We start from the raw sequence: 24124 nt of genomic DNA on the forward strand, positions 1-24124 counted from the left end.
TCAATTAACTATCGACTTAATTTAAATGAATTAATCATATACTATATAAGTGGGCCACATTAACTTTAAATTAATGAGTTCAATGTTTAAAATTTTCCATTTAACACCCAGGTCAATATTTTGGATCAATATTGACAGATATTTAAACAACATTTAAGTAGAAAAATATTGACCCAATATCTTCTTATTATATTAATAACTTTTTTAATTTTAATATTAATTAAAAATTAGGGCCATTAAATGTTCTTATATGACCATTTATTCAACTGTTAATCTTACTAGGTTAAATTAAAAATCAATGTTAAACAGCTACCCCACATTTAAAGTTATTTGAATGGATTTAATTTGTACAATTTGTACAATTGGTGCATTCTGATGTTCATTTTTGTTACTCACAATTTCTAACTCAATATGTAATAGAAAAATTACTAAAATATTTTTAAATTAGCCTAAAATTAACCTAAAAATTTGATTAGCTTAGTAATATATCAATTATAACATTTGATTTAAATAACGATGACCAATAAAATCACATTAATAGGTTGTGAATTTATTATATTAAGAATAATTTAGTTATAATGTAGAGTAGCAAATTAACACTAATACCATTTTTATTCAAATAAGAATTAGCTATTAACTAATTTAATATTATTAATAAATTTTAAGTAATAATCTATACAAAATATTCTAAATAATTGAATGTGGACTAATTGAAAAAATGTAGCTATAAAAATTATTGGGTATAAAAATGTAGCTATAAAAATTATTGGGTATTAACAACATTCAATCTGTCATTTAATGGACTAATTGTCATTTTATTATGTCATTTAAGGCTCGACTCAAGAATGGGAATGATTCCCTTTGTGGGTGTTTAGAAATTTTTTTTTATTTTTATTTCCATTCCCAAAGACTAGAGAATCTGATTCTTACAACTAAGGGAATCACCACTCCCTTTTTCAACTTGGAAGCAAAACATAGGAATGGGAATGATGAGCTTGTTAAAGGCTAAATGCTCAATCTTACCCATGCATTTATTAGAACTAGTTTCTTTTAAGCATGCATTGCACGTTTTATAATATTAATTATTATTATTATTATTATTATTATTATTATTATTATTATTATTATTATTATTATTATTATTATTATTTTTCATTTTTCATGATATTTATGTTGTATATATACTTATCATTTTTAAATTAAGTTAATGAAAATTAAAGTATATCAGTGAAAATAAAAAATTATATAGGTAAAATTATAATGAAAATTTTATTATTATAATATAATTTTATAGTTATAGGTGTTTTATAAATATATAACTTTAACTATTTGTTATTTGTTATTTGTTGGTTCATAAGTTTGAGTTTATCAAGACTAATTAGTTTTCACCATTTTATAATTTTTATAAAACATATATAATTAATGTGAAAAATTTAAACTTTTTTCAATCCTATTTAAAAGTAAAATAAATTCAATTTGGTATAATTTCATATAATGTTGATTTTTTTTTATTTCTAGTTATTTTAATTTATTTTTTAATTTTGTTTGACAAAATTAATTGTGTACATCCATATCCATAAGTATCAATATTATTAATTTTTATTTGATATATAATATTTTACATAATTTTATATTTTTTTATGATATGGAGAAAAATTTTAAAAATAAGATTAAAAAATATATTAATACTAATAAATTATTTATAAATAATAAATTAATAACTAAACTGTTCTTTTCGTATAAAAATAAAAAAAAATGCTAATAGAATAAAAAATATTAAGGTTAATATATTATTATTTTTAATTAAAATGATTACAGTAAAAAATATATATACAATTATTCGGTTACAGTAAAATATTTTGTTAAACTAACTTATAAAGTATTTTTAAATTAAATTTTTTGTAATTATTTTTCTAGAAGTTAACGTCAAATTTCAATGAAGAAGTTATTGAATCTATATAAATAAAAATTCTATTAAATAACGTAATGCTTGTATTCATATGAAAATTGTGATTTTTTATAATAAAATTATAAATTTGTGTTTATATTTAAATGTAAATTTATTAAATTAAAATAACAATTCTATATTCAAAATAGATTTCTAATTCTTTTTATATATATTTACTATTTACTAAGTTAGGATAATATCATAATATTAAATAATTAAAAAATATTTATATATATATATACAGATATTAATATTTTTAAACTTGTAATGATGTATCATTTAAAAAAAATGGTATTACAAATTATAATTATCCTATTAATTATATTAATTTGATAATTAAATTCAAACTTAACATATTCTGTAATTACTACTTTTTTAAATAATATATGTTTATCTATTTAAACCTTTTTTTCTCATATATATAATTTGTTTTTTTTCTGCTTTGTACGTAATTATATATATTCAACAACGGACAAAAAAATTCATATTCATTAATTTATAAAAAAATATTTAATTTTTATGTAATATATATTAAAATTATATGAATCTAAAAGTTTTAAATAATATATAATTACGTACAAAGGATAAAAAAACAAATTATATATACAAATATACACATTCAATTAGTAGTTTTTTTACATAAGATTTATAAATTCAATTATAACAAGAACTAATTTATATATTAATTTAATAATTAAGAATTTTAGAAATACATCTATAGTTAAGAAAATATAAATTTATTTTATATGAAATATTTTTTAATAAACTTATAAGAAATTAAATTTAATGAAAATTTCAAAAACATGAATAAAAAAGTTCATATGTTTTTTTTCTTGTATGTAAATTCAAATATAATTGTATTAAAATAATTTTACATAATAACAATATGTAATTATTTTATATACACTAATATTAATATTTTTAAACTTTTAATAATGCGTCATTTTAAAATAAAAAAATCAGTATTATAAATTATAATCATTCTCTTGATTATATTAATTTTATAATTAAATTCAAACTCAACATATTCTGTTAATTGCTAATTTTTTAAATAATATATGTTTATCTATACAAATGCTTTTTCTCATATATATAATTTGTTTTTTATGCTTTTTATATAATTATATATTATTTAAAACTTTTAGATTCAAAAGATTTATAAATTCAATTTTAATTAGAACTAATTTATATATTAATATAATAATGAAGAATTTTAGAAATATATCTATAATTAAGAAAAATATAAATTTATTTTATATGAAATATTTTTTAATAAACTTATAAGAAATTAAATTAAATAAAAATTTCAAAAAAACTAATAAAAGAATTCATATGTTTCTTTTCTTATTCTTCTTCGTAAATTCAAATATAATTGTATTAAAATAATTTTACATAAATAATTATAAGTTAGAGATAAAAATTTATTAGGATTCATTAAAACATTTATTTATATAAATAAAATACCTTCTTATTTTTTGTAAATAATATAAATCATGAAGGCATTTTTATATTTTCATAAAAATAATTAAAATTAAACATTATAATTATAATTAATTATACTAACTAGAATGAAACACAGTAAAAATATAATTTTTATATTTTCATATAGTTGATTTAACTAAAAATTTTTGGATATAATTAACTTATTTTATCTAAAGTAAAAGGATAAAATATATTATTTTTATTTTTACTTATAATTAAATAAAATTAAAAAATTACAATTATAATTATAATTATAATTAATTCAAACTAAAAAACATAAAAGAAAATATAATTTTATATTCTCTTGTAATAATTAAAATTAAGAAATAAAAAATAAAAATATAAAAAATAATTTTAAATTAATTTTCATTGTGTATAAAATAAGTTTGATTCGAATTTCGTAGTTTATATATGCAAATCAAATACCTTGAAAAGAAATCTGACTGGAGTTTCATAGTGAATCAAATATAACTGAAAATTTATCATTTCGTTTCTAATTCCGCTTGATTTCGATTCAAATACTGATTTTACTTTCAATATACAAACCAAACGAACCCTAAGTTACTTGGCCCAATAAAATATTTTTAATGTTAAATCTGTAATATCCCGAATTTTTTTAAAAAATAAATTTTATATTTTTATATGATATTTAAATATTATCCTAACATTATTTTGTTATTTTAATAAATAATATAAGATTATTATGAAGTTAGATTCAATCTTTTGGATTATTGAATTTAAATTATAGTTTTATGTTTTGATATTTTTAAATTTGGTATAATGACTACTATTATTATTATTAATGCTATTATGTTTAATTAAATTATTAAGTAAAAGTTATTCTAAATATTATTAATAATACTTAAATATTATTTTAAATTGAGGTTTAATAAAGTTTTTTTTTTAATAAAATATTATGTATTTTAAAAGTTAAGAATTATATATATATGTGTGTGTGCGTGTGTGTGTGAAGAGAGAGATGAAAAGTGATGGAAGTGACAACTTCAATATTGGGCAGTGTGTAGGCAGTGAAAAAAAAAAATAAATCCTAAAAGATGACAGAAACACTACCCCCCCCCCCTCCCCATTCTCCCTTCTATCTCCCCGTTTCTCTCTCCCTCACCATCTCTCTCTCTCGTCTTCTCTCCTAACCGGCCAGCAGCAGCGTCGGAGAGACTCTGGTGAGGTTCTCCCAACCAAAGTTGGCCCCACCAAGAATGGCACCTAGCGAAGGTGAGAGAGAGAGAGAGAGAGAGAGAGAGAGAGAGAGAGAGAGAGAGAGAGAGAGAAGGAAGAGAGAGAAAATGATGGCAGCCATTTTCTCGACGATTCGACCGTCGGATCGAAAATTTGAGACCACCGATGGACTTAGGACTGTGAAACCTTCGAGATAGGATCGGTCCTGCTTCGATCGGACATCGTTTGAAAAAGGCGATAATCGGACGGTCCAGATCGCTTGATGAGATATTCAAACTTTTTGATTCCCAAAATTTAAAAATAAATTTATGATAATTATTAACAAAATTTGAACTTAATTTAGGTGCAATCGAATCTAGGATAGCTCACCGGTGCCAGGACTGCATTTTCAACCCGATCTGGCTGCCCAATCCTAGCATTTTCAGATGTTCTGGATGTGTTTCAGGTGTCAGAATTGGCATAGGTAAAAACCCAAACTCCAAGTTTCTAAAAATTCATAAAATATTCGTGGCTAATTATAAAATTATAATTCTTTTTGCAATAGTCTTATAACCCTATTAAGGACCGCAGAGCAAAATTTTAGAATTTTTAGAGCTTGTTTGAGTGGATTTTTACAAAATGTCAATTATAGAGACTAAAACGTAATTTTTTAAGTTTATGACTATTGTCTTATTTGGAGGGCCCAGGAAAGGTCATATAATGTTGATGAGATGTGATTGTGGAAACTGAGATTTAGAAGTGTTATTTGAATCTTTTTGCAGGTTGGATAGGTCCTAGGTATAAAGGAAATTTTGTCAAATTTTCGACATAAATTAGGATGTGTTTGCCTCTTTAAATTTATTTTTATTGGAATTAGCACTAATAAATTTACAATAAAATTATGTAGGTGATCAGGGTCAACCATCTTCCTTCACCCAACCTCTACAGTAGTATCTGGTGTACTGTGGGTAAAATATTAATTTTAATTATAATTTCGATATTATTATTATATATTCAAGTATGCCCATGCATCACTTATAAATATGTATCTATGTAGTTAAATACTAGGCATGTTTTATATTGCATTCTTAATTGATGAATTGCCATGGATGTTATTTGTGGTAATTTGGAGCAGTGTGCGTGCATGTGGTATGGTATTGGATATGGACAGGACCGGTAGATATGGCTTGAGAGACACTCGCTGGAACTCGGTCCTTTATGGATAAGTCGGGGCAGACAATGCTTAAGAGACACTCGCTGGGACCCCGCATTTGGTTTATTAAGCGAAAGTCTGGCTTGAGAGATACTCGCTGGCAGAGGTTAGATTAAGAGAGTTGTATAGGGGATTAGCTCCCATATATGTACTATTTGAACAGTATTGAGTGTGTGAGTGCTCTAAATTGCCTTTGCACTGTTATGATGTGATTTGTATGAAATTTATGATGATGTTGCATTCCATTCCTTAGGATACATTAGCTTTAGATAGCTATAGAAATTGTGGTTAAAATTGGTATTTTACTCTCTAAGTCGAACGCTCACTCCTGTTCACCTTATTTTCCCAGGCTATAGGAGGAGACATTTTTCAGAATAACCTGCTTCTTTTCTCATAGGTTATCAATAATTACTTAATTGTATTATTATTCTCTAAATTTATAATTTAGAACTCCGCATGTGTTAGCAGTAGTATAGACCCTGTTTGAAAATTGTGTTAGTTTACCTTCTTGAGGTTAATAAATAAAGATTTGTATGATACTTAAACAATTTGTAAATGATGTAACTGGGTTGAGCTGGGCACCCCTAATATGAGTTTCTGATAATTATTGGGTTAAGTTGGCCCGAAATAAAATTATAATATTTTAATTTAAAATTATTTTATATACATGTTGGGCCTAAATTGTGGGCTTGGTCATGGGTTTGGGAACAGTAAGGCTTACTACGGGACTCGGGAGTTTTATGTCACGACCCAACCTATGGGCCGGACCGGCACTAGGACCTGGGCCAGCCTAAAGCCCCCGAGACCCGTAGTAAGCCTAACTGTTCATTTACCCAATTCTAAGGCCCATTGGGCCCAATTTCAAGAAAACAAACGGACAGAGTCCGACCATAAAATGGACTTTCCAACATGGAGTTTTTGACTCACCCGACCTGTAAACACAATATATAGTCATTTGGGGAGCTCAGCTCACCCTCCACATACTCATCAACATAAAAATAAATGGGAGCTCAGCTCCCTCATCCAATCCATCAAACATGCATAGCATATTAAGTTTACAGGTCCCAAAATAATAATTTAATTTACAGACCCAAATCAAATAAACATTTCTAACACATGCGGAAATTCTAAGATTTAACCAGTTTACACAAACATTAATAATTGACCTGCGAGGGAGAAAGCAGGTTAACCTCAAAGAAATATCCTCCTGTGGCCTGTAAAAATTTTTGAACAGGAGTGAGCGTTCGACTCAGAGAGTAAAATATCAATTTTAACCATAATCCCTATAACTATCTAAAACTAATGCACCCTGTAGAATGAAATGCAACATCAGCAATAAATTCACATCATAGCATCAAAAAGGTAATTTGGAGCACTCACACACCCTGTAGTATCAATCATAACATATGGGAGCTGATCCCCTATACAGCTCTCTTAAATCCAACCTGGTGCCAGCGAATTACTCAAGCTCGGACTTCCACTTAATAACCAAATCGAGGGTCCCAAATAATTACTCAAGCCGTGACTACCCTCAAGGATCGGTCCCAATTACTCAAGCCGTGACTACCCCGTCCTATCCATAGTCCACACCACATCACACGCACGCCAACGCACGCACACTGCTCCAAATTACCACAACAACATCCATGGCACATCAACAGTTATGAATGCAACATAAATCGTGCCTAGAGTTTAACTACATAAATATATGCATATAAGTGATGCATGGGCATGCTTGAACATATAATAATATCGAAATTACAATTAAAATTAATATTCTACTCACAGACTTGACGATGGTCACTGAGGCGGCTGGGTGGAGGAAGAAGGCTGTCCCGGCTCACCTGACAATTTTATTACAATCATTTAATAAATTTGACTCAATACAAACAAAGAAAAAGACCAATACGTCCTAAGTCGTGCCGAAAATCCGGCAGAGTCTCCCCTATACCTAGGACCTACCCAACCTGCAAAATGGCTCAAAACACACTTCAATATTCACAATCCATATATCCACAGTTCAATCATATCACACAGCCCCTCCTGGGCCCATCAAATCAGTCATCCATCACAATACGCAAAATTTCAATTTAGTCCTTATTATTGATCATTTTTGCAAAAACTGCCCAAATCAGCTCTAAAAATTCCAAAACTTTGCCCCGCGGTCCTTAGCAATATTACTAAGCTATTGCAAGAAGAATCATAATTTTCTAAGCTACCACGAATATTTTATGGATTTTTAATCCTATTTAAGCACTAGAAAATTATGAAAAAGCAAGGTTCGGGTTTACCTTTGCCGATTCCGACTTCGGGAACGCGCTCGGGACGTCTGACAATGGGGGGCTAGCCAAAACCTCGGTCCAATTCGGAGACTTTTCCGGTAACTGGTCTGTCTGGCCGGAAATTCACAGATCCGGACAACTGTCGAATTTCCGCGAATTGAGGATACCTACACGAAGCCCAATAATAATATATAAAAAATCAGGGGTGTTACATTCTTCCCCCCTTACAGAAAATTCGTCCTCGAATTTTACACAAGGCAGAATAAAGTACATGATTACACATTGAACAGATAAGGGTACTTGCTACGCATGTCCCGTTCTGACTCCCAGGTGCACTCTTCCACTGACTGGCTCCTCCACAAAACCTTAACCATAGGGATCTGTTTTGATCTTAGCTGTCTCACTTGGTAGTCCACTATGGCTACAGGTTGCTCCTCAAATGTCAAGTTCTCTTTTAGCTCTATTACATCTGGTTGTAGTACATGAGAAGGATCTGGAATGTATTTCCTGAGCATGGAGATGTGAAACACGGGATGAACGTGAGAAAGGTTGGGTGGTAGCTCCAATCGGTAGGCAACTGCTCCAACTCTATTAGTAACCTCAAAAGGTCCAATATACCGAGGTGCCAACTTGCCCTTTTTTCCAAATCTCATGATTCCCTTCATTGGAGAAATCTTCAGGAATACATAGTCGCCCACTGCAAACTCTACATCCCTCCGTCTGGGGTCTGCATAACTCTTCTGCCATCAAAGTCGTTCCTGATTAAAGGAACTATCTCTGAAGTGTACTGCACTAGGTCTACATCATGCACCTTCGCTTCCCCCATTTCCGTCCAACACAGAGAACACCTACACTTTCTTCCATATAGTGCCTCATAGGGTGCCATCCTTATGCTGGAATGGTAACTGTTGTTGTAGGCAAATTCCACCAAAGCTAGCTGCTCATCCCATTGACCTCCAAAATCCAAGACACTCATGCGAAGCATGTCTTCCAGTGTTTGGATTGTCCTTTCGATCATGTCATCTGCTTGAGGGTGGAAAGTTGTCTTAAGTTCAATCAGTGTGCCAAGTGCCTCCCGCAACTTTCTCCAAAACCGAGAAGTGAATCAGGCCCTCTCGCCGATATTATGGAAGCTGGAACTCCATGCAATCGACTATTTCTCGAATGTAGAGCCGCATCTTGTGCCACGTAGTATGTAGTCTTTACAGGTAAGAAGTGAGCTGATTTGGTCAAGCGGTCTACAATTACCCATATCGAATCATATCCTCGCGTGGTACGAGGCAACCCAGTCACAAAATCCATAGTGATCATTTCCCACTTCCATTCTGGGATAGGGAGCTCTTGCAGCTTCCCTGACGGTCTCTGGTGTTCAAACTTCACCTTCTGACAAGTCAAGCACTTGGACACAAAGTCTGTTATGTCTCTCTTCATGCCATTCCACCAATAGCTATCTTTCACATCATGGTACATCTTGGTGGAACTCAGGTGACACTGCATGCTGTGTAGTGTGCCTCTCGCATGATTTCATTCCTGAGGTTGTCCACATCGGGCACACATATCCTAGAACCTTGCACTAGGGCGCCATCATTGGCAAATCCAAACTCACCACCTTCACCTTGCTGTACTCTTTCTATAATCTTCATCAGTTGTTGGTCTCTGTGCTGGGAAACTCTAACTCTGTCCCTCAAGTCTGGCCTCACTGAAAAGTGAGCCAACAATACCCCCTCGTCTGAAAGATCTAGGATTAAACCTTGATCCATCAACTCATGTACTTCCTGAATCAACGGTCTCTTCTCTGCTGAAATGTGCGCCAAGCGCGTAAGATTTCCTGCTCAAAGCATCTGCCACAACATTGGCCTTCCCAGGGTGGTACTGGATGGTGCAATCATAGTCTTTCAGAAGCTCCATCCATCTCCTCTGTCTCAAGTTTAAATCCCTCTGCTGGAAGATGTACTTCAAACTCTTGTGGTCGGTGTATATCTCGCACACTTCACCATACAGGTAGTGTCTCCAGATCTTTAGTGCAAAGATTACAGCCGCCATTTCCAAATCATGGGTGGGGTAGTTCTGTTCATGCCTCTTCAGCTGCCTTGAAGCATAAGCCACTACCTTTCCATTCCGCATCAAAACACACCCTAGGCCAACTCTAGAGGCGTCACAGTACACGGTGTATCATTCACCGCTCATAGGTAGTGTTAACACAGGGGCAGTGGTTAGACACTCCTTATCCTCGTCATTATAACTGACTCTATCGAGCTCTCTTCCTGTCCTTTGCATCTTATCCACTTCCCTTTTCCTATTTTTGGTATTGTTGGTATCTTTTCAACCTGCTGTACTTATTCCTTAATTTTAGTCCTATCTCATCCTTACACCTTTTCCTTCAAAGATGTCTATCCCATCATCAACTTTAACTTTCTTTTTATTTCTTAGTCTTATCTTGATTACTAGTTCCATTACTTCGAAAATTCTAACCTTACGGCTTACTCCTACCAGCACATTCTTCACCTTTTGTAACACTTATAATTAACCATAGAAAATTCGTTTTTGTAACCCCTTTTCCAACTTAACTATCAGAACATTATCATTCCCTACCAGCCTTAGTAGGAAATTGCTCATCCTGGATGGATAGGAGCTCGAAACTATAAGTTCCACTGAACTAACACTACTGTGGGAAATGTGTGTCATGCCTTAATTCTAAATAAGATACTTCACGTGTTTATTCTCTTTAATATAATCACATATACTGCCCACAACTTTCCAAACTTCAACCTCAAATTACCCATTAGCAATAATTTCATCTATTGAAACTCATCCACAATTAGTATTTCCTCTAGCTCATAGTTTAAAAGCAGTTGCAAGCCTTAGTAGCTAACTCAATTTAACTCTGTCATTACTCGATCGTCCTTTCATACTTAACACTAGGTATGCACTTACCGTCATTCTCATATCAGAAATTGTATATGAATTGGTGCCTATCAAAATCTCAAATAACTAGGTCTCCTTGCCTCGCCTCTGCTCCTTATATAACGCTCTGAATAAAAACACGAGCTAAACTTGAAAAGAAAGAAAAATATCCTCTATATTCAACTACGCCCGATTGTCCATATAATAATGTTTAACCTATGTTTCTTAGTTTTTCTCTTCAAATTTCATCATCTCCTAGCACAATTGTGCTCTACCTATAAGGTATCATCTGCATGAACCCTTTACTATACCATCGTCCTTCCTGACATAATATTTTATAATTTATTAACTTTACTTATACTCGACCTATGATTCATATCTATCATCGTTTATATTGTGCCCTTAACCCTTGTTGAATCCTGAAAGATTTCTCTCGCTAATAGATTCTTCAAACACTAATTCCACCCTTATCTATGGTCATTAATTTGATCCTTAAACTTTCTAGTGATTTATTACCATCCATACTTGTCACTTTTTATTCTACCCTCATCGTTGCTCTGTCGTTATTGCGTCATCGCAAAGTGATTCATTGATCACACTAAAAATGTTTGCCTGACATTCATAACGAACCTCTAACTACCTTCTCACTATCTCAAAAGTCTAACCTAAAACCTATGTGTCATTATCTATCATTCTTTTCCTCTCATCATACCTATTTGATCCCTTAGACTGACTTTTATTCAACTTACTGCTTACTAACTTCTCTTTCTCTACCTATTTAGGTAGTCCGCAATACCATCGCACACCTTCTAACATTTACTCATTATTATTGTATTCCATACCTCCATCACTTTTCTCACTAATGTGGTCCCATTTTGGGTTTTCCATCCTTATCATTCTCCTTGCCAAGAATAACACTTAGCCTATCCTATATCTTAACTTTGTTCCTTTTATTATGCGCTCTTTAGGTTGTCCTTTCATTTATTTCCTTTGTCTTACCCAAAATAGAACTTGACTATTCTATCCCTGGTTCCATTCTTTTTCCTAACATAATAGCTGTACTTGCTAACTATATCTTTCAGAGTCTCTATCGCGTTATCATATGTCTGTGCTACTCAGATTTGGTCCTTTGACCACTCTAGCTAGTACTTCCACTAGCATTTAGATTATATTGCATCTGCAATCAATTGTCCAAACTTTCATTCTGCACTTTCTTTATCCATTGGCCTTCTGTGATTTATCTTCGCTAATTTATTACTCTTAACACTATTATAATTAGATTATACTATTGTTTTGAATAATTTGAAATTAGAAAGGAACTCAGCAAATTACAGTCATACTTTTATTGTATGATCTCTATTCTTATCCTTTAGCTTACATAATACCCTTACTACCTCGAGAACTAATTTTGCAGTAATTTTATTATTATTATTATTATTATTATTATTATTATTATTATTATTATTATTATTATTATTATTATTATTATTATTATTATTATTATTATTTTCCATGTTTACTCAACTAGCCAAAACTTAAGATTCCGGGCACCCAAACTTGTCATCCAATTCAAAGGATTTACATCCATCATGATCTGGTTATATATGATTCCTATAATGGAACTTGTATCCTCTCCAGGATACCCGAGCCAACTACTCTCTACCACACTCTACAGTCCCATCTGGGACACTATTCCATAAGTCATCATTATCAGTAATAACCTTCGATCCATTCTGAAAAGATAGGACTATATCCTAACTTGCTGCAACAAAGGTACTACATCTACCACCTTGCCAGAACCATGTCAAGTTAATGACTCTTTTATCATATCATAGCTCTATAAATCATCAATTCATAGTTTCGACCTTCTCTAGATAGTAGAGTTGTACTTTATTCCATACTGATACACACAAGGTATACTATTCTCACTCTATAAGTGTCACCTTTACTTTGCAACTAGTCCGAAACTTCTGGTCTGATGGCAACTCTTGATGTAACTCTAGCTCATGCTGGGGTAATTGAGTCACTGACTCTAGTTATCACCCAACTGTGACCTTTCAATATTCTAACTCTAGACTCTTAACTAAGAGTTCCCAACTCCTCTGCAAATACAGAACTCTGTTCTGGCATAACTGTACCAAAACAGAAGCCATCTCAAACACCCTCATTATGGAGCACCATGGGGATGCACGCAGCTCTACACAATAATCTCATGTCAGTACTATAATCTGCAGCTTACAGAGCAGACATCGAGAACATTGTATAGTTACTACGATACGTCCTGACAGACTAGGTCTCCTAATTTCTTATCTCTCCTGAATCTTCTATTATCACAAACTTATTCTGACTGGGTCATCTACTGATGACTGCCAGTAGTGGTATCCTCATCCTTATCTAGGGCAACTGTACTTTTAAGACTCACTTTTATGTACTCGTGCCTTACACGAAATGGGCACACCATTTAAACCCATACTGACAAAAATATAACATTTCTTGGAGTACGTATCCTCATGATAGATCTCACATGTCTACTAACTCGAAAATCAAGACACTAACTGAGGTAATCTTATATTTCCCGAGGTATAACGTAGAATTTAGAAACAAAGAATTACAGAAAAAGACGAAACAGAATCCTATACTCCGCATGTGACTCCTAGTAGACTCTTCCCAACACTTAGATAATTTTTCCCTATGAATCTGGAGCCTAAGCTCTGATACCACATTTGTCACGACCCAACCTATGGGCCGGACCGGCACTAGGACCTGGGCCAGCCTAAAGCCCCCGAGACCCGTAGTAAGCCTAACTGTTCATTTACCCAATTCTAAGGCCCATTGGGCCCAATTTCAAGAAAACAAACGGACAGAGTCCGACCATAAAATGGACTTTCCAACGGGGAGTTTTTGACTCACCCGACCTGTAAACACAATATATAGTCATTTGGGGAGCTCAGCTCACCCTCCACATACTCATCAACATAAAAATAAATGGGAGCTCAGCTCCCTCATCCAATCCATCAAACATGCATAGCATATTAAGTTTACAGGTCCCAAAATAATAATTTAATTTATAGACCCAAATCAAATAAACATTTCTAACACATGCGGAAATTCTAAGATTTAACCAGTTTACACAAACATTAATAATTGACCTGCGAGGGAGAAAGCAGGTTAACCTCAAAAAATATCCTCCTGTGGCCTGTAAAAATTTTTGAACAGGAGTGAGCGTTCGACTCAGAGAGTAAAATATCAATTTTAACCATAATCCCTATAACTATCTAAAACTAATGCACCCTGTAGAGTGAAATGCAACATCAGCAATAAATTCACATCATAGCATCAAAAAGGTAATTTGGAGCACTCACACACCCTGTAGTATCAATCATAACATATGGGAGCTGATCCCCTATACAGCTCTCTTAAATCCAACCTGGTGCCAGCGAATTACTCAAGCTCGGACTTCCACTTAATAACCAAATCGAGGGTCCCAGCGAATTACTCAAGCCGTGACTACCCCTCGAAGGATCGGGTCCCAGCGAATTACTCAAGCCGTGACTACCCCGTCCTATCCATAGTCCACACCACATCACACGCACGCAAATGCACGCACACTGCTCCAAATTACCACAACAACATCCATGGCACATCAACAGTTATGAATGCAACATAAATCGTGCCTAGAGTTTAACTACATAAATATATGCATATAAGTGATGCATGGGCATGCTTGAACATATAATAATATCGAAATTACAATTAAAATTAATATTCTACTCACAGACTTGACGATGGTCACTGAGGCGGCTGGGCGGAGGAAGAAGGCTGTCCCGGCTCACCTGACAATTTTATTACAATCATTTAATAAATTTGACTCAATACAAACAAAGAAAAAGACCAATACGTCCTAAGTCGTGCCGAAAATCCGGCAGAGTCTCCCCTATACCTAGGACCTACCCAACCTGCAAAATGGCTCAAAACACACTTCTATATTCACAATCCATATATCCACAGTTCAATCATATCACACAGCCCCTCCTGGGCCCATCAAATCAGTCATCCATCACAATACGCAAAATTTCAATTTAGTCCTTATTATTGATCATTTTTGCAAAAACTGCCCAAATCAGCTCTAAAAATTCCAAAACTTTGCCCCGCGGTCCTTAGCAATATTACTAAGCTATTGCAAGAAGAATCATAATTTTCTAAGCTACCACGAATATTTTATGGATTTTTAATCCTATTTAAGCACTAGAAAATTATGAAAAAGCAAGGTTCGGGTTTACCTTTGCCGATTCCGACTTCGGGAACGCGCTCGGGACGTCTGACAATGGGGGGCTAGCCAAAACCTCGGTCCAATTCGGAGACTTTTCCGGTAACTAGTCTGTCTGGCCGGAAATTCACAGATCCGGACAACTGTCGAATTTCCGCGAATTGAGGATACCTACACGAAGCCCAATAATAATATATAAAAAATCAGGGGTGTTACATTTTATACCGGCCCAGGTCCTAGTGCCGGTCCCGCACATAGGTTGGGTCATGACAAAATCAATATTTGTTAAAATTATAAATAATCCAAATAAATTAATACCTAATAATTTAATGGACTCATTGTTATTGAATATTGTTAAATAAATGTTAAATTAGTATCATTAGTTAACCCATTAAAATACATTTGTTTTAATTCATTAAAATATTTAAATTAAATAATTACAATTAATAGAATGATGATTATAATATTAAATTCTCTTCTAATAAGAATTAATCACTTCAAATTAATAAGTCAAATACTAGTAAATAATGGTTTTACATAAATGAATTTATAAAAAAAATATAAATAATTTTTAAATATTGTAGTCACAAAAGGTCTAATTTTTAAAAATTAAATTTTAAAGAAAATAATAATTTAAATCATAAATATTAGAGTAGTATTATAAATAATAATAATAATTAAAAGATAAATAAAAAAATTAAATAATAATCAGTATAAAATAAAGTTATTTATGAAAAGTGATACGTGGCAAGCTCTTTAAAGAAAGTGCCATGTAGTATTCTTTTAGAAATACCTTCCTGCCTTTTATATATATATTTAAAGGTATACAAAATTGGATGTATACTAACAAAGATAAAATATTTTGTTTACTTTTTTATAAGTAGGCCACATTTAAATAAAATTATTAGGCTATTTTTATTTTTAGCCAGCTCACATTTTATTTTGAATTTTTAAAATTTTTTATATTATTTATGAATAAATTTAAAGAATATTGACAACCAATTTAAAATTATGGAGGGTATGTCCAATATTCTTAAAAATATTGAACTCATTAAACTAAATTTAGTGGACAACTAGACCAAGGTGCTATGCTTATTAACATAGGTTTAATTTAGAGGAACATAAAACAGCAAAGTCTAGTTGTTATATCCATCATTAGCCTCATATATCTAAATATTATAATCGTCACTAAGTAATTTTTTTATTAGTAAATAAAGAAAAAAAATTTAATGGGGCAGTATTTTAGTAATTTTAAAATTTTTTTTATTAGTCCAATTAAATAAAAAATTAATCAGTCTATATTTTAATTTTTTAAAAAATTTATTTTTATGGACTTAATAAAATTAAAACATTAATGGCCTATATTTTTAAAATTTTTCATTAAGTAATAAAAAAAGTATTTTAAAAAATATTAGCTCAATAATTGGTCACTAATAAAAAAAATAAATTGTGAATGAGTATTATTATGGACCATATTCTATTGAGAATAATAGATAACTTATATTATCAAAAATTTCATTCGCCTAACTAAAAAATTCTTAAAATTTTTCAATTTATTTTAAATAATTTTTTCTTTTAATTTAGAGTACTCTAAATTAATCTTTAATTCATAATTTTCCTTTAAATAGTAAAAATTTTTAGCAGCCAATAAAATATTTATGTAAAGTCAATAAAAAAAATTAATTGTGAATAATACGTAAAGTTTTTAAACTTTTCAAAAATATTAAATTTAGATATTTGGAAAAAAATAAATTGGCCCATTAATTGAAAATATTTATGTATCTAGGTTAAAAGGCTGTGAGTTAATTAATGTGCTTATTAATAATTTGATTCTAATACTGTTATAATGTCAACTAAATTAATACTAAAAATGAACTTTTTTTAATTTTGTTAAGATATTTTTATTAGCTTTAACGTGGTCGCTCACCATTTAAGAATACATAAAAATTAATTTAAAATTTTTAATTTTTTTAATTGAAATTTTTTTTCTCTAAGTTATTTTAAATATGGGCTAATTAATAAAAAAATAATTTTGAGTATTTTAAATGTGAATATATTATAACTGTCTCTCACATTTTAATCAAGTTAGGTCAATAAAAAAATATGTTTTAAATTAGTAGATATAAACTCATTAAATTTTTTATTTAATTGGACTAATTGAAAAAAATGAACTTTTTAAAATTTTATTAAATTTTTTTAAAACTAAATGTGAGAAACAATTAATCATATACACATTATTAAAATGGGCTATAAATTTAATGAGTCGCAGTTAGTTTAACAACCTCAATCGGAAAATTTTTACTAGAATAATAAATATTAGGCCAACTAATTAGTAGAATATTATTGGCCCATAATAATTAATGACAATTATAATATATAGATAGATGACCCATTATAAATATAAATATTGGCCAATTAATTTTAAATAAAATATCAGCCCATAAAACTAATAATTTAAAATTATTAACATTCAAATATGAGTCCATATTTTAATTTAAAATTATTAACATTCAAATATGAGTCCATATTTTAATTTTATGTTTAATTGTTATATCTATAAATTTTAAATTACTATATCAAGCTCTATTTTAATTCCGGAGTTCGGTAAGCATTAGCCCAATTAAAAAGATAAGCATTAGCCCACTTAAAAAGATATATCTAAACGGTAATATCTAGAACATTGGCGACCAATTGATCTGTTTTGTGACCACTCATTTTTAATTTAATGTAGCTAGGTGTACTTTTATATCATTATTTTAGTTGCCATTTTTATTAAATGAAAAATTAAGTTAGTCCAAGTATTTTAAAACGATTCAATTTAATATATTTAATGATATAACTAGTATTTTAAAATGATTCAATTTAATATATTTAATGATTTATGTACCATAAATGATATTTATTTAAAATTGATATATTTTAATTCATTGATATTACTAGAATATGGGCTATATTTAATAATGTCGACAATTTTAGAATATGGAATATGGCATATTTAACTGCCATTCAATTTGATAAATGTGTCTTAAAAAAATTATTTAGTTGGGCTAAATAATAAAATTATTGTATTATAATATTAAAATTAGTCGTTTCGTCAGCGTGTTGCACGGATTACTTATTATTTTAATAATATAATTTAATATATATTACAAAATTTTAATAATATTATGATTTTAATTAATTATAATTTTATTTCAAATTTAATAAATAATAGGTTGATTAACAGATTTTTTTAATTAGTCTTTAAATTATTTGACATATATCAATAAAATGATAAATAAAATGAAAAAAAAAATGTTATGTTACCTGGCAATTTTGGAAATATTATTATTAAAATTCTTATATTTTAAATATAAGAATTTTCTAAAATATATATATTTAAATTTTCTAAATAATTTTTAGTATGTATATATATATATGTATGTATTTCAACCTTTTTTAATGTAATTAAAAATTTAATTAAAAAATAATTGATTTAAGGGATATGTAATATGAAGAACAAAGTTTTATAATCTTTGAAGTTGTAAATTTCAGAAAATTTTAAAACTTTAAAAAATATACAAAAAATAACTTTAGATTTTAATAGTTGAGATAAGATTTTCATAGTTGAAATTTAAATATATTTAAATAAATTAATATTTAATATGATAAGTTAATTTTTATAGATAAATTTAAAAATAAAGATAATAAAAGAGGTGTCATATGGCAGTTTTTAAATATACTTATTAGCCAATGTGATACATTATAATAAAATAGTTGCCACATACACGAACTATTTATTATTTTATTTTAACAACATAATTTAATATATATTTTACTATACTTTATAATTTCATAATTACGTTACAAAATTTTAACAATATTAAAATTTTAATTAATTATAATTTTATTTCAAATTTAATAAATAAATAAGTTGATTAGTAGATTTTTTAATTAGTCTTCAAATTATTTGATACATACCAATAAAAAGATAAATAAAATAGAAGGAAAATAAATATTGCAATTGACAATTTTGAAAATATCATTATTAAAATTCTTATATTTTTGAATATAAGAAATTTTTTGAAAATATAGATATATATAAATTTTCTAAATAATTTTTATGTATATATATAGAGAGAGAGGTAATTAATTTTTTTTAATGTAATTAAAAAATTGATTTTAGAGATATATAATATGATAAATATAATTTTATAATGTTTGAAGTTGTAAATTTAAGAAAATTTTAAAATTCTTAAAAATATATTAAAAATAATTTTAAATTTTCATATGATAAGTTATTTTTTGTAGATAAATTTTAAAATAAAGATAATAAAAGAGGTGCTACATTACAATTTTTAAGTAGTCTTATTAGCTTATGTGGCATACTCTATAAGAAAAGAGGTGTTATATGATAATTTTTTAAGCATGCTTCTAACTTACGTGGCACACTCTCATGAAACTAATTTTTCTAATTTATCACAATAATTAAAAAGTATTTTGGGACTTACAACAACACTAATTTTTCTAATTTATCACAATATTTAAAATTAAAAATATGGGCCACTAATTTTTAATTTGCAATTAAATTAAAATACCCACATTTAAAAATTTAACTTGACCACCATTAAAAGATTTAACTTAATAATAATCTAAATAATTTAGAAATATGGGACCAATATTTTTAAAATTTTTCTTAATATGGACTAATAATCTTTAGTTCAACAATTGGTAATTTTCAGAATAATTAATGGCCTAGGTTCTCAATTGAAAATGTTGTGATCCTTTATCATTTTCGGCATATTAGAATATATTTTTGGTCCACAATTTTTAAATTTAATTAAAATTATTTTGTTTAAGGACTTTAAACTAATTAAATTAAATTATTTTTTATAACTATTTCATGTAACTCACATTTATTAACTTATTAGATCAATATATTCAAATGTTAAAATCATCATTAATTAATACTTTTATTAGGCAAAAATTTAATACATGATCAATCTTTTTTGTTGGTCAATTTTATTGAAATTTAAATATTTTAATAAAAAATATTTTAAAAAATTTAAATTGTGAATTAAATATAGTAATTTTATTGAAAAAAGTTCAAATTGGTTCTACTTGAAATTTAGCCCATAAATGCTCATTAATGAGCGAGCCAGATTAATAAATGAGTTAATGCCATACTATTTAAATATTCTAATAAAAAATATTTTAAAAAATTTTAATTATGAATTAAATATATAATATATATTTAAGTCTAAATATTACATTCATCTAATACTGATGATGTAACAACCAAAAAAAAAAAAGGTGATTTGAGTTTGGCGTGTGACAGTGGATTTCCACTGTCACTGCCAAACATTTAAAAAAAAAAAATTGAAAATCGGGAGGAGGAAACCCCCCCCCCCCCCCCAATTTTCTCTTCTCTCCTCTCCTTCCCTCTCTTCTTCTTCTTTCTTTTTCCGGTGACCGGCCGGTGACCTCCCAAGCAGCTCCCCACCCGGCCGGCGACCCTCCGGCGACGGCAAGAGCCACCAGAAACGGCTACAAGAGAGGGAGAAGAGAGAGAAAATGCGCGCACAGTGGGCAGCGGCTTTCCGGTGCGATTTCGGCTTCATTCGACGTCCGATCGAGGCGATTTAGGTGGCGTTGGAAAGCTTGTTCCGAGAGCTTTCTTTTGATACCAATTTTGCAGCAAATGGAGGTCGGATGAGTGAGATATGGAGGAGAGAAGTTTCGAGTTTTTTAAGCTTTTTCGTCAGATCTAGGACGATCCGACCGTTGGATCGACGATCCGAGACCACCTATGGACTGAGGAAGAGGAGAGGAACATGGTGGTATGATCAGATCCGGCAAATGTCACCGGCGACCGGCAGCTGGCCACCTTGCGCGGTGGTTCCGGCGGTGGCTCCGATGGACTATGAAGATGATTCAACTTCCAGAGGCTTCCTTATAAATTTTTGGAATTTTTGAGATACAGATAAACTTCGGGTAAGACAATTTTTATTATTTCTCTGTCTGTGGAGCATAAATACAGTGTTTCTTAAACAGAAAAAATTGGAGAAAAAAATTCTAAGAAAAATATATGAGGAAAGTAAAATTATTTGGAGATATTCTTTGGTGTTTGTTGAATTTTTGAGTGATTGTAGAATATTTTTGAAAAATATAGATGGAATTTAGTTAGATTTTTAACATATGGGCATATAAGATTATTTGAAATTAAGATAATTAAATTTTATATAATTGGTTGAAGCTTACGAATGGAGGTTTAAATATGTGAATATTTAATTAGGTTGAATTAAGAATATGTTAGATGTTGGAAACTTGTGGAATCGAGTAAAATTCTTGAATAAAATATTCATGGGTGATTAGAAAATTATAATTCATTTTGCAATAGCCTTATAATATTATTAAGGACCGCGGGGCAAAATTTTAGAATTTTTAGAGCTTGTTTGAGTGGATTTTTGAAAAATATCAATTATAGGGACTAAAATGTAATTTTTAAGATTTTGAGTATTGTCTGATTTGGAGGGCCCAGGAGGGGCCATGTGATAATGATGAGATGTGGTTGTGGAAATTGAGAATTTAAAAGTGTTATTTGAGCCTTTTTGCAGGTTGGGTAGGTCCCAGGTATAGGAAAAACTCTGCCGGATTTCCAGCATGAATTAGGCTGTCTATTACCTCTTTAGAGTTTTATTCTAACTTAGTACTAATAAATTTATAATTTAATTATTAGGTGATCGAGATCAGCTATTTTTCTGCATCCAGCAACCACAATAGTCATCGGTGTACTGTGAGTAAAATATTAATTTTAATTGTAATTTCAATATTATTATATGTTTAAGCATGCCCATGACTTATATGTATGTATCTATGTAGTTAAACTCTAGGCACGTTTTATGTTGCATTCCTAAATGTTAAAGTGCCATGGATGTTGTTGTGGTAATTTGGAGCAGTGTGCGTGTGATATGGTGTGGACTATGGATAGGACGGGTACACACGGCTTAAGATCTTCGCTGGGACCCGGTCCTTCGGGATAGACACGGCTTGAGTTCTTCGCTGGGACCCCGATTTGGTTTATTAAGCGAAAGTCCGGCTTGAGTTCTTCGCTGGCACAGGTTGCATTTAAGAGAGCTGTATAGGGGATCAGCTCCCATATATTATGATTGCTATTATTGGGTGTGTGAGTGCTCCAAATTACCTTTTTGCTGTTATGATGTGAAATTATTATTGATGTTGCATTTCACTCTACAGGGTGCATTAGCTTTAGATAGTTATAGAGATTATGGTTAAAATTGATATTTTACTCTCTGAGTCGAACGCTCACTCCTGTTCAATATTTTTTTCCAGGCCACAGGAGGAGTTATTTTACAGAGTAACCTGTTTTCTTCCTCGCAGGTTTAACGTCGATTATTTAATTGTTTTACTATCTTTTCTAAATTTAAAATCTAGAACTCCGCATGCGTTAGTAATAGTGTGGGCCTTGTTAGAAATTGTGTTAATTTAAATTTTTGAGATTAATAAATGAAGATTTGTATGGTATTTAAACAGTTTATAAAAGAGGTAACAGGGTTGAGCTGGGCTCCCCTGATTTTAGTTTCTGAAAATTTCTAGGCTAAGTTGGCCCGAAATGAAATTATAACAGTTTGATTTAAATTATTTTATATGCATATTGGGCCTAAATTGTGGGCCTAGTTATGGATTTGAGGAATAGTTAGGTTTACTACGGGCCTCGGGGGCTTTAAGCTGGCCTAGGTCCTAGTGCCGGTCCGGCCCATAGGTTGGGTCGTGACAGATGAATACTGAACTAGAACCTAATTAGGTTAAGAATAATACCTCAATAAAATTGGATTCTTTAAAATATGATAATAATGTAATTCAACACAATATTTTAATTAAATATTTTAATATCAACATTATATACTAATTAAATTACGAGAATATTAGGTCAATAAATGTTAGACACTTTTTATAATTAGTACATTAAATTTTAATTTTTGGCCTAAAATAAGGAATAACACAAATCACATTTAGATAAAAATTTTATGTTTAGGTTAGGAATAATTGATCTAGTTGATTTAAAAGTTACTGAATTTGTTATAATATCTATTAACATTAGAATTCAAGATGGGCTAATAAAAACATTGAATTATATCTAAATTTAGTTGGACCAATTTAATTCAATATTGCATTCAATTATTTACGATTTTTTATGTAACTCCGTGAATATTATTAATATAACTTCATATGATATACTATTTAAAATGTTACACCAATTAAATTATTGATTTAGAGTACTAATTATAAATAATTTTCCAAATATAAGAAAAAATTAAATATTGGTCAATGATGGAAAATATTAGAGTACATATATCTGCTTTCCAAAATTGGACGTTAGAAAAATATTAGGGTGGCTCAATAAAGGAAAATATTTAACTTAAAGAATTAAAGTTAATCCAATAATGCACTCATTGTGTGGCTTATTGCTTATTTAATTGGGCTATTATATATATATATATATATAAAATAAAGAGATATTACTAAGAAAATGACACGTGATATTTTCTTTAAAAAAACTTATTAGGTATCACTTTATATAAATACTCTTCTTTATACATTATTTAATTTTTTTTATTTCCCTTTTAATTATCGTTATTATTTATAATGCTATATTAATATTTATGATTTAAGTTATTGTGTCTTTTAAAATTTAATTTTAAAAAATTAAAACCTTTTATAGTTAAATTTAATATTTAAAAATTATTTATATTATTTTATAAATACTAATTATTATTTAATTTTTTTAATTTCTCTTTTCCTTATCATTATTATTTATAATACTACCTTAACATTTTATTATTTAAATTATT

General features: G+C 29.8%; 2 long non-coding RNA genes across 2 annotated transcripts; one reads left to right on the plus strand and one right to left on the minus strand.

The window, feature by feature from the left end:
• Positions 1 to 6749: 6749 nt before the first annotated feature.
• On the minus strand, positions 6750 to 8725 carry LOC131176976 (uncharacterized). The gene is made up of 3 exons (XR_009146755.1): positions 8111 to 8725; positions 7606 to 7663; positions 6750 to 7033 (listed from the first exon to the last, which is right to left on the minus strand). It is a non-coding gene; the product is annotated as an uncharacterized LOC131176976 (long non-coding RNA).
• An 11947-nt stretch (positions 8726 to 20672) lies between these two features.
• On the plus strand, positions 20673 to 22926 carry LOC131176977 (uncharacterized). Its single transcript, XR_009146756.1, has 3 exons — positions 20673 to 21245; positions 21991 to 22047; positions 22605 to 22926. It is a non-coding gene; the product is annotated as an uncharacterized LOC131176977 (long non-coding RNA).
• The last annotated feature ends 1198 nt before the right edge of the window (positions 22927 to 24124 follow it).

This window comes from Hevea brasiliensis, unplaced genomic scaffold (genome assembly GCF_030052815.1).
Source record: "Hevea brasiliensis isolate MT/VB/25A 57/8 unplaced genomic scaffold, ASM3005281v1 Scaf3, whole genome shotgun sequence".
NCBI lineage: Eukaryota > Viridiplantae > Streptophyta > Magnoliopsida > Malpighiales > Euphorbiaceae > Hevea > Hevea brasiliensis.